This window comes from Malurus melanocephalus, unplaced genomic scaffold, assembly GCF_030028575.1.
Source record: "Malurus melanocephalus ecotype Western Australia unplaced genomic scaffold, MMel_1.1 scaffold_220, whole genome shotgun sequence".
In the NCBI taxonomy this organism is placed as follows: domain Eukaryota; kingdom Metazoa; phylum Chordata; class Aves; order Passeriformes; family Maluridae; genus Malurus; species Malurus melanocephalus.
The window spans coordinates 64,802-77,352 of NW_026623452.1; the positions used below are offsets into that span (position 1 = coordinate 64,802).

At 44.0% G+C, this 12,551-nt stretch overlaps 1 protein-coding gene across 1 annotated transcript in view; it reads left to right on the forward strand.

Moving 5' to 3' along the window:
* Positions 1-6: 6 nt before the first annotated feature.
* LOC130578281 (glypican-5-like) overlaps positions 7-12,551 on the forward strand; it is a 318,008-nt gene continuing 305,463 nt past the window's right edge. The window contains exon 1 of the mRNA XM_057374239.1: positions 7-149. The gene's annotated coding sequence lies outside the window, so the exon portion shown is untranslated. The remainder of the gene's footprint in view (positions 150-12,551) is intronic.

A 12,551-nucleotide genomic window follows, 5' to 3' on the forward strand; every position in this document is an offset into this window, starting at 1 on the left:
CGGCGGCGGGAGCCGCGCCGTCCTGGGGCTGTGCCTGCTGTGCGGCGCGCTGGCTGCGGCCAGGTCACCCAGCTGCCACGAAGTGCGGACGGCGTTCCAGCTGCGACAGATCGGGCCCCTCAAGCTGGTCCCCGACGTGCCCACGGCCGGTCAGTACCGAGYCACCCGCGGGTGGCCGCTCCGCGACGGGAGGGGACGGGGCTGTGGGGGCTCGGGGCTGCGGGGCCGGGCTCGCCTCAGCCCGGGTCCGGGGTGTCCCCGCTCCGGTGCCGCTGCCGAGCACAGCGGTGCGCCCCGGCTCCCTCAGAGCTGCGCCGCTTCCCTGTGCCCACGGAGCCGGGAGCGRAGCGCGCTGGGCACGCCGCTGGCCGAAATAACTCAACATTGCCCAGCAAAGGAGAGCGGGATGGCTCCTGCSCTTTTACACTGTGCAGATGTCGCTCATCCGTCTCCACCGCTAGCGCCGGGGTTTCCATCGCGGCGTTCCAGACCTGTGCGATCCCTYTGCAGAGCACCTGAGGCAGGGGATTCCTCACGGGAAGGGTCCCTTTCGCCGAACACGGATCAGTGGCCGGATAGTTTGGCAGGCGTGTTTTAGTGACCAGATCTGGGGTCCGCAGGCGGGTGGTGAATTCGGTGTGAGTTCTGACTTGCGAAGACTCATCTTGCAGAGGAATTGAGGAGCGCTTCATAGGGAAAGGCAGAGGTGACACCTTGGAGAGATACAGCCAGCAGAACTTGGCTTTTGCTTAGTTAAGCAGTAAGTCTGCAGCACTTGTGAAAGTTGATGAGCAGAGTGTTGTTCYATTTTGCCTTTTCACAGTTCGGGAACAATGCCTGACAGCACTGAAAGGGTAAAGTAACACACRGATAATAAGAATAGAGTTTTTATTGCATATTCAGCAACTGCCCCGGTAAGGGGATCAAGCATGTAATAATGAAACTCTTATGAATATATCATATATCCAGATAATGAAGTCACATACCTCACTTTTTCATATTTTYTGATCTGAACAGTTCAATGAATCTGTTTTAAGAAAATGTTTACAGGCATTGAAGTAAAGAGGCTATCAATCTCCTGGCACAATTTCTAGCTMCCTCAGCCTCATGCCACTGCAACTGCCTTTAGATGTGTGGGGGTACAAGTTTCAATTTGGGTTGTTATTATTTTTTCTCTTTTAGCAGTTCAATTCAAAGCCTGCTGAGTTTGATGGAAAGACTTCTTTTCTTAGATGGGTTTTGGATATGTTTCCTGGCGTGGGATTCTGTCTTGGGGATTAAATTTGATAGGCCATTGGGCTGATCTCTTACGGCTGTAATCGATTGCAGAGTGCTGGTGATCCTCACTTTGCATGAGGTAGTTGAGATGACACAGGGGTGTAGAGTTATCTGTGGAAAAGGAATCATTTGTCATTTTTGGCAAGAAGAGATTTGCAGGAATGGCATTTTGAAGCTTGGTATTCCTGTTCTGTGCTGATAGAAGCATCAGATGATGGTTTTGGAGATCTAAAGGAGAGGCAAAACAACGCGTTTCATCCATGTTGATGAATGCTTAACCCTCTTGCCTGAGCTCTTCCTGGAAGAAGTTCCTCAAACTTTAAATTGATGGTTTTACATTTTCTATAAAACTCTAGTGCTATAGAGAAAACTTTGAGCAAACTGTCTGCTTCCAGAAGGAAGATGTAGGTGCKGTGATGCTGCAGAGAATCATAGAACCATGGAATGGTTTGGGTTGGGAGAGACCTTGAAGCTCATTTAGTTTCAACCCTCCTGCTGTGGACAGGTTTCATTGTCTTCTTGTGTCCTGTTGAACTTCCCTGCTGAATAACAAGCTCTCAGAAAAGAAACGGCAAGAGAGCAGGTGAGGGAGGGTAATATGCTTTTAAATTTTAGCTCATAAAGGTTTCCTTTGAAGAGGGTTGGAGCAGAGCTGAGGAAGAGTGGTGCATATTGATCTTGCCTGTTAGTTGAGTRTTACTCTGCTCCACCAAAGCCTGTGTGCTTTAATGATCCCACACCAGGCAGTAGTGCCTCCTGTCTTGTGCTTTCTTCTAATTAAATACCAAAGTGTCTTCCAGTGTTTTCACRGGCAGCTATTATCAGTGAATGTATTTTAATATACACACATTTCTCTTTGACGTTGAGACTCATTTTTTATGTGTTTTAATGGCACGCAAATGTTGAAGCGCATCCCCTGAAGATGTCAGATGTCAGCTAAAGTGGAAGAGGAAGGGTAGTGGGCAGCTGGGGGTGACAGTGGAGAGCAGTGTGCTGAGCTGAATCGAGCCTTTAGTGAAGTGCCAGGAGCTTTCCTCTCACTTCAGCCCCATGTGGGCCAGACCTGCCCTGCCCTGGCATGACCCTCAGTTTCCTTCTTGTTGGTTTGGGCTTATTTTCTCTAAAAAATGAAACTCTTGTAGTCCTGTTGTATGTTTACTAGATATTTTCAGTCACTAAAGTGTTGAAAGCCCTTGGCTAATCCTAAGCCAGTATTTATAGGTTAATACAACAAATCTGGCAGAGGTTAAAGCCTTGATGATTATTAGGTTCTTTGACCCTTCAGGAAAACCAACAGCTCAGTGAAGGAGAGAGGCCCAACCCAGTGCCCAGGGAGGGACCAGCACACAGTCTGTCGGGTGTCTATTTTCTGTCTCCTCTTACAGGTGGTGTCCATTTCACATGTAATAAAATGAAATACTTGGGAGAGTTTGCAGCCCACACCCTCATGTGGAATTAGCTGTGGCTGCAGTGTTGAAGCTGTTAAGCTGGTGGATCTGGGATACAACAGAGCATCCTGGATAACAGCCTCACAGGGAATAGTGGAGTGGGAGCTGCGTCCCTATGCTCAGCTGGTCTGCAGAGTGGTTGCTGGGATTGCTGAATGGCCTAAAATGACATGGAGAGTGGTTTTGGGCAGGACCTGCCAGCCTCGTGTATAAAATGTCATGACAAGGGAAGGAGGAAAGGAAGGAGGAAGACTCTTGAGGAAAAGAACAAGCTTTTGTTTTTAGGTGTGATGTGAATCTGGCAGCAACTTGCCTGAGTATTGTCACCTCCTGAATGAACTCTTAGGGATGACCAGGAGTTTAGTTTTAAATTTCTCTTCCACAGCTTCCTTCAAAAAACATCAGATGTTTCTCTGCTTAGAAGTGTATTTCATTGAGTGTAGGGCTAAGGCCATGTTTGGCTATGGGATGGATAAGACACCCCACCAGCAGGCCTTTYTGAGCAGCAGCTCTCCTTTGTCTGTAAGACTTCCTTCTCTTCTGGTGGAATCTGTGCTCCTATCTTGTACTCTACTTTTTTGGAACAAATGGTATGTTTCAAGGGTAATTTGCTGCAAATAGCAAAGGTTGGTCAGGTAAAGGTACAGCTGCCTTGGCTGTGATCCACAGGAAGGGTTTTTTTAAGTCTTCCCCAGACTGAGAAATGAGGTARTATGTTCCTGATCTTGTACTTTGATTATCACAGACTGAGCTGGGAGGTTTTCATAGGMGCTCCTTGGTTAACATTTTGATGAGAGAATTCTATGCTGTTTCTGAGGGTGAAGGGCTGTGTTAATCCTGCCAAGGGACTAAGCCTTTGGTTCCAGGGAGTCTGGATAGCTCCAACCTGACACGTGCTGCCACGTCTGGAATGGCTCCCGGACAGGGCTGCCTTGGGGATACCCTGCGAGCCCTGGGTTGGGTTACAGCGTCCACTGCACCCTGGCACGGGCTCTGGGAGGAGTTCCAGATATTCCCAGGTTTTTCTGGGGCATGGAGCATGGTGGTGCCTGCCTGTCACCGCTTTCCAGGTTCTCAGTGGGAAAACTGAATGAACTCAACTGGAGTCTGTGACTTGACCACATTCAGGCAGTGAATTGTAGCAGAACCAGAATAAAAGTCCTCTTGTGATTGCTTCAGTAATCATGTAACCACGAGAACATCCTACTCATTTACATATGCTCAGTTCTTCCTCTGGCTTATTGACTAGTGTCTGAGCATGCAAAAAAACCTAGTCTGTAAACATATGGTAAGTAGAGAGAGAATTGGCCTGATTTCTGGGAAGTATGGCAAATATGTCATTTGTGAAAGAATTTTAGGAACTCTTTACTATCTAAATAATCATCTTGTGRAAAACTACCAAAGGGATGATTAGCTTTGTCTTGCTGCACTACTGCTTTACCAAGAGCACAGAAGATGGCCAGACTGAGCTCAGGAACTTGCTTCTGAAGGGCAGAACCAAGAATGTTCTGTTCAAAGCTACTTTATTCTCCTAKGTCATCCCGTGCCTTAAATCAGCAGGAGTGTTCATTACTGTGTATATGTTGAATACCCCATAGTAGAGCTGGACATGCATTAGCAATTTACAGATAAAAACTGTTTTACCTTCTGTATAATGACAGGCAAGTCCTAGATTCCCACCAGAACCCGCTTGCTGCATGTGGTGCACGTGTTAGACTGGAGCTCATCCCATCTCAGCCTGTGGCAAAGCTCCCATCTGTGTTGAGAAAGGAGCATGAGCTGGATCCCTGTTTTATGTGTGTCCAAGAATATCTATTAAATTGTCCATTTTATTATGAAGTGGGTCATGCCACACTTTGTTTTCCTATTTTTCTTTTTATTACCACTCAGCCTTTTATTTCTGTCTCCCTAATGAGAACCGTGGTCCCCTGGTAAAGGTGTAGTCCAGAACCAYATTCTGCTCACGGCAGCATTCTGTCAGTGTCTGGTGTGTGCCAGATGATACATGGACTTGCTGTATTGGCTCTGGAAGCTTGTATCCCCTCAGAATAAGAGGCTAAAATCCTCTGGTGTGCACTGCAGTTTTTACTCATGTGGTATTCTGTCCACGTGCATGTGTAGTTGTGTGGGGCAGCCTTCAGTGGGGTGGATGAAGGAAGGGTACATCTCGGGGGAAAGATTGCTGGATGAGCACAGTTCTGTTCATGCTTAGGGGGATTAAGATTTTAAGAAAAGGTACAAGAAATAGTCCTGTTTCCTTGAGGTTTCTGTTTCTTTTTGACAAACCTGATTGTTACACAATTTTGAAATGTCCTTGCAGCTTGTTAGAGTGGAAGGTTTTCTTCTCGTTACATTTAGTATTTGCTTATTTATGACCACACAGGCTTCTTGGTGATTTGTACCACGGATTACCTGTTGGAGAGGGTGGCTGGTCCAATGTGGGATAGATTCTGTTCCCCTCTTTGTCCCTGAGTAGCCTAAAGCAGTTGTGCCTCAGTTTCCCTGTCTRCAGGCTATATAATGGGATGTTACTTTATTGTCAGAAAGCTGCCATGAAAAGGTGGTAGATCACAGCCAGAAAAAATATCAGTGAGCTATATCATCACTTCTTCAGGCTGACTTTGACTTAATTCCTTCTTGAGGTGAGGAAAAAGGCTAGAAGTTACATTAGTTTCTGAACTAGAAGCTGAACCTGAAAGGTGTCCTTCCTCCACTGCTCTGATCCAGCCTCTGAGCAGTCAGGGGCTGTGGGCTGTGCTTGCTGCAATAGCTATTTTGAGTAGAAGGAAAGCTATGTGTTTGCAGCCTGCAGCTCCTCTGGAGAAGGATCCTTCCTTCATTAATCTTTTCAGGGTTTTAYAGCACTCTTCAGGCTCAGACTGTCACCAGAAGTGTTAAGCTAAAGCTGGTGAGATGACTGTAGATACAGGCAAGACTCACCGGCAGTAACATCTTTTTTTCCCTTCTTTTCCCATGTCTTAAATTTCTGTTTGACGCAGGACCAGCTGCCCACTCTGTAATGCCCTCTTGGGAGTAATCTATAGGCAAAAAAAAATGTGTTTAAACTTACTTAATGCCTCATAAAGATGGAATTGCTGTTCCACTGCCAGATGGAAACCTATAGTTTTCATATCCGTGAGCCCCAAGAAATGTTGTCCTTGGTGTCTTGCATGAGCATTTGGTCCAGGTGAGGAGACAAATGGCTTAGTTATTCASATCAGCCTTTCCTGTAAATGTCTTGGGAAGGTATCCAAGAGTCATCAGAGAACCTACTCTCCCCCAGCACACCATCTTCTTGTCAAATTGAGTCAAGTATTGCTACAATTCACATGGTCTATTCATTCTCTGAAAAATCTCTGCTGAAGCGTATGTAATGATTTTTTTTTTTAATGGTCAGCTCAAGATCTGGTGTTGAACTRGATCTTAGGATGGAGAACAAGCTTAGTAAGAAATGACCCATCCTTAAAATACTGGTGGCTCCCAAGAGCTGCTCCCAAGATGTGCCGCTGAAGTTTTGCTGCCAGATTGCTATCAAAAAATACTAGAAAAATAATGTTCCCATGCCAGTGAGCCCGGTCTGACCCGGCAGTTCTTAACCAAAGGGCAGTACTAATGAAAAGACACTAATGTGATAAGTGGAAACAAAGTTGGCATGATAATTGCTACATAAATCAATAAAACAAATATATCAAAATAAGTAAGAGCTTTTATAAAGATTAGTCATGAAAAACGGCATAGCTCGAGGATCTGTAAAGAGCAAGGATATGCATAAAAGGCACCCTGGGCAGTGAAATGGTTTTGCTTTTAAATGGTATAAAAGTAGAGCTAGAGTTCCAGGTATTGTAAAGTCTTTGTAATTGAATCTTTATCCCATGAAAGCATAAATGACACAATAAAGAGACATATGTTTAATAAGACTTCAAATACATACTCATCACATACCAGTTTAAAGCATAGCTTTTGCTTCTTGGGCAAAATACAAATTTTGATGGATCAGAGTCAATTCCCAGACAGCAGCCAGGCCTGTGACGGAATTTATACTGAGTGTATCAATCTGTTGATTTGATTAGGTATCAGTATTTAAGATGATAGATTCCTCATATCCATGAAGATACATTAAGGTATTTGCTTTGTTCACATACAAGTAACTTCTGAGCAGCCCCAATGGATGAAATAAGGCATCCAGCTAATATTTAATGATTTATCCTAAGGATAGAATAAGATAGGGAGGCAAGCCTGTTTAAATCTTCTTCCAAGCAGTTAAGATTTACTGTTTTAAGGCAGTATATTATTTGATGGAAAAATACAAATATTTCTGCACAGTAGTATCTTTTGTTTGGATCCACAAAAATCACCAGAGCCTCAAGCTAAGAGCTGGGTGCACTGGTTTACATAGCCCAGGCATAGGAGGACAAGGTTTTCCACCTGTTTTGTGTCCTTCCTCTCCAGGGTGGTCTGTAAATCCAGGTGTGCTGGAGACTGAGCCTGGTCTGGACAGGGAACTGCCTCTGTTGTGTGTGGAGAAGCCACAATAGGACTGTGCCAACRTGCTCTGTCCATTATACAGGTAACAGTTGTTCAGAGCACTTTTTATGGCTGCTTTTTGTCCCTTACAACAGCTGAATACTTTTATAGCAGTGCTGATACTTGCAGTGAGCCCTGCGTGTCTGGACTGCTGTAGGAACGCTGCTCTGTCAGACCACCCTGTAGAATAATCTAAGGACCATGTTTGTCTCCCTGTTTTGGGATGTGAAATGGAGCTCAGGTGGCTTTGCTGGTTCCATACAGAGTGCWGTAGTCTCGTGGTGTCTGATGGCAGGTGAAGCTACACAGCTTGGAATGGCACCCAGAGGATCCCTCTGGCTCAGCAGTRTTATCTTCTGTACACCGTGCTGCCCAGGCAGTCTGACAGATGAATTTTATGGAGTGCTTGCCTGTCCTGGACCCTCCCGAGGCTCTGTGCCATTGCACAACATCAAGAAACTCAGCAGTGTTACACAAATGATTTATGATGGAGCAACCACAACCTTTTCTTATGGATACACACTATGCACGCACTTCCAGGAGAATAAATCTATCTTAGTCTTTTCAGTACATCAGTTTTAAAGGAGGGTTATTAATTACCTTCTTAGTGTAGTCATACATGCATGATTAATGTGTAAAGTTTTAACTTGTGAAATTTTAAGGCACAGAAAGACATTAAAACAATGGAGGAATTTTGAATAGCATAGATGATACCATTACATTTATTCTGTGGACTCAAAAGTCTCAGAAGTATTAGTGATACACATCCTTGGGTTCTGTCTTGAATTTTGATAGCTAAAATATAGAAATAAAGGACAAGTATAGGCAATTGCATAGGAACTTCCATCTGTAGAGGACAAAATTATTCCCCTAGAAGTTGCCTTTCCAGTCTTTTCTTTYGAAATGTAGTTTTTAACCTACTTTATATGATTCTGTGCTGTATTCTGCCTTTCTCTGCTCTTACTGAGTTTCTATTAATACTGGTGGCCAGCATATATATGCACTTAAATTGCACATATTTTTTTGGTCTCTGGCTCTGCTCTGCTTGCTGGGGCCACGGTCTTTCCCTCTCCAGAGTTCTTCCATCACAGGGTGGATGTGACAGCCCTTCTGAAGGCCATCCTTCTGCGAGGAGCCCATTGTGACAAAGAGCCCCCGCGCAGACCACTGTCACCTCCTTTAAAAACAAATGAGAGACAAATTTCAGAGAGCTGMAGTTGCAAACCTGACAATATCAGATAGGTCATGGTAGCTTTGTTTGGCAGCTAGTTAAATTGGATAGTTGGGCACATCCCTAGATGTTAATGGTTAAATGTATTCATTGTTCCAACAAGGCCCCTATTCATAAGGGGACTATTCTGTGCTCGTTATGCATGCATAATTCTCATTAATGCTCCTGGGGGTTAAGGGTGTATAGTGAGGGGGGAAAACGAAGCTGATGTTTACACATCCATGTTTGCACTCAGAGAAGACGTTTTGTAACACMGGAGAAATTGATTGTGTTTCCACAGATGACTTAACTTTAAGGAAAACTTTAAATCTTTGCTTTAAAGAGGGAWCGAGAGTGGGTGAAAAAGTGACACTTGCATAAGCACCTACTTCCTTGCACACCATATTTTGTCAATGATTAGAGATATTACCCTAGTGCTGTTATTGTAGAAGCTTTTGAAAGTAACTAAGTGCWTGGAAATTCAGGGTTCTTATTTAGGTATCAAAATAATGACTCTGAATCTTTAACTTCTGGCAAAAACTTTTGCCAACTTTTGACTCATGTTAATCAGGACGATGAGGTTTTGTGATTTATTATACAATATGGGTGTTTCCATAGAAAACCTTCAGATTAAGATTCCTCACTTTTAGGTGCACATCAAAGTCGTGTAAAAGCCATAAAGAAGCTAAGCATTGCCTAAGAAAGCCTTTCAAGTTCCAGAAAGTGCTTGAACTACTGAGGGTTTTGAAGTGCTCTAATCTCTGACATGGGTGACGTGCTAGGCTAGCACTTTTTTGTTTTGTCACAAATCATCCATGCACATAGTGCAAAAGGACCCTGACAAAGTCATTTTACTTTTGAAAAGGGCTGCTTTTTTTCCTACCATTATGTCTCCCATTCACATCTACATGTTTGCTTCCACTTTGTTCAGGTCTAAGTARCAGGGCATTTGCATAGTCTTCCCTTTGTTCTCGGTAAATATGGAGTAAAATGAGCAAGATCCGTGCTGTGAAATTAAAGCTCTACTCTTGAGAGATCTTAAGGGCCAAATCCTCACAAAAGGTACAGCGACGTAGTGCCAAAGGAGCTGATGTCCAGGAACAGCTTGCTCTGGGTGTTTGTGCTAGGAAATGTGAATAAAGGGAGGCTAATCTGTTGAAAACTGGATGTAATTAGAAAAATACACTGCTGAGAGCTGCTGAAAGATTAGAATAATAGAAAATAGTGCTGAAATAGACCTGAAGTGCTCATCTGCTTCATTCCCTCTACTTGTGGCCAGAAGGAACTGTTTTAATCAATGAGAGAAGATCACAGCCTTTTTAGTCTGTTTGTTCCAGTGCTTAATTACCTCACTGCACAGGTTTTTTCCTAATGCAAAACCTAACCCTTCCTTGCTAAAATACAAGCCTTTTGCTTCTTATCCTGTGCAGAGGACCCTCCTCTTTCAGTAGCATTCATGTGACAACTGCTCTGGTTTGTTCTGCTCTGAAACAGCGGTTGGTATTTTTGCCCCAGTCACAGAGCAGTAAGCTTGTTGGTGTAAATGAATCTAGCCTAAATTTGGGTCTCATGCACCTGGAATGAATGAATTAATGTGGTGACTAATTAAACATCATAACTTGGTGTTTGAGCCCTAAGAATATGTTTCTTATAAGTTTGAGTATTGTGAAGAAGGAGCAAACACAGTGTGAGGTATATCAAATTCCATGATCAGGAAGGTGGAATAACTCATTCACAGATTTGCCATGTAATGGTAGATAGCACTATGCAGAAAAAGCTCTTTCCAAGTGATCAAACTTTGAACACCACTCAAGTTGCAAAGCTGCAAGTGGGAAACTGCATTGTTGTAGCAAGGCAGCATGGAGATACCTGAAGACATGTGGAGCATTAGCTCCTAACTTAAATAAAATATTCATTTAGATTTTGCTGGTGGTGGGTAGTTCACTATATTGCAGGTGTGTAGATGTGGTGGCAAATAGGCTACTGAGAACAGAAGACAGTGACCAAAGTTTTAAGTCTTGCAAAGAGAAATGGCATTTTCAGAGCAAGTCTGAGCATCTCCAGTTTTCCAGGTTACAAGCAGTTCTGGTCCTTAATCCTCTGKTTTTTAGTGTTTCACTGTTTTGGGGTGTTAATTCTTGAACAATGTTTTATTGTTACTGATGTAGGGAAATTATTCTTTGKGGCTGCAAAAAATTTCTTCCTAATACCTAATCTAAGCCTACTCTGAGTTTGAATCTACTCCCCCTTGTCCTGTTACTCTATGCTCTTAGAAATAGYTCTCCATCTTTTAGGTTCCTCTCAGGTACTGAAAGGCTGTAATTAGATCACCCTGAACCTTTCCCTTCTCCAGGCTGAACAATTCTAATTCTCTCAGGCTTTCATTGTAGGAGTGATGTTCCATCCCTCTCATCAAATCTCAAACCATTATGTCCTGTGTTCCTGCTCCATTGTCGTTCCATAAGGAAGCACAAGAAATGGAAACTGGAAGGCTGGAGTGATGTTTTTAGAAGGAACAGGGGTTTGCTAAGTAATATTTGGGGAACAGCACCTGGGGTCTTACATGGTTGTCCCATGATGGTGGTGAAAATAGTCCCTGCAACTCAGAACAAGATCCAGCTTTCAGAAGTGTAGTGTTTCTTTTCTTTTTACATGGGTGGTTAAAAGGAGTGGTGTAATGAGTGTGAAGGCAAGAGAACAAAGAGTATGGAGAAAAGTCCCTGGCTTCCCTAAACAGAGTAGGCTTTAAAAAAAGAAATTGGAACTATAGCTCTCAGAGAAAGGCTTTCAAACTTCTGCTCAGAGAGGACTTGGCTTTAGTCTCCTAATCTTAGTTTTGAAGTTTGGGGAAAATATATCTGTTACCATTCGGAGCAGTTGAAAGTTGTATTTGGCTAAAGCACTGCATTTTCAGTTTCAAACTGCAATAATCAAATTTACTCTTTCTAATCTGGTTTGCCTTGAATATGTCAGGAAATATAAACATTTGCATTCCCCAAAAGCAGCTGTGGTTTGGCTGTACCTGGTTGGGATCTGAAGCTTACTGGGAGCATCCCCCTTGCTGGTCACAGACCTGCTGTGCTCCGTGACCTCCTGTGCTAGAAATAAACCCCAACTGGGATGAAAAGTGTCAGTGTCATTTGTTGGCAGGGGCTGTTGGCTTGGATTTGGAAAGTTTGTTCTAAGTCACTATCACAGGTGCCAAAACATGAGCTGAATAGCAAGGGCTGGCTGGGGCCAGCTTGTGTCAGCCTGGCTGCTGTGTCTCTCTGACGGCTGCCATCCCCAGCCCGGCTGCCTCTGGCTTTTGCAAAGGCAGATTGAGGGGAGCCAGAGCTGCCTGCCCGAGTGTCCAGCTGGCTCCAGGCTGCTCTGACACAGGGGCTGTGCTGGGCACCCCTGTGGGCAGCTCTGAAGCTCCAGCAATGCTGGTGGTTCTGACTGGAATAGCACAAGCGAGAAGGGAAGGATAATCAGTTCGATGTGCTGTGAAGGTGCCTTATTGGAGTATTGTCAGGGAAAAGAAACAGGATTTCTTAATTTGTATAACAGGTGCATGGGTCCAAATCAAAAGCAGGCTCTGGGAAAACACTGAATGTGCTAGGAATTGCTTACAATCTGAGCAAACTAATGAAAGGTATCTTCATTTTTTTCATGTCTGAAATGAAATGTGGAGTATGGTCAAACATACATTTTAATATTGCTAAATGTAGGAGTCCATCAGAGGTTTTCATACTGGGTTTCAAAAGTTGTGTGTCTGTGGTCTCAGCTTAAAGGCTTTTAGGACATKTTCTTGCCTCCCCTCAGCCTTTGGGAAGTAGCATCTCTTTCAGAATCCATTCTCCTGGCTCAAGGAGTCCCTGAAAGATACAGGTTTTCCTGTTGAAAGCACAGCTGGAGTCCTTGAGAGGGTGTGGAATGTGTTCTGTGCAGTGAGCTCRGCTGCTTCACAGCTTTGGGGTATGGCTGGTACCCAGAAATAGGGGAATGGCCCCTTCAGGTGAGATTTCATTGTGGACTGTCTGCAGTTCTCCAACTCTTCGTTCTTAYCTGCTCCTGGTACAGTCAGAACATCCTCCATGGTCTAGGCA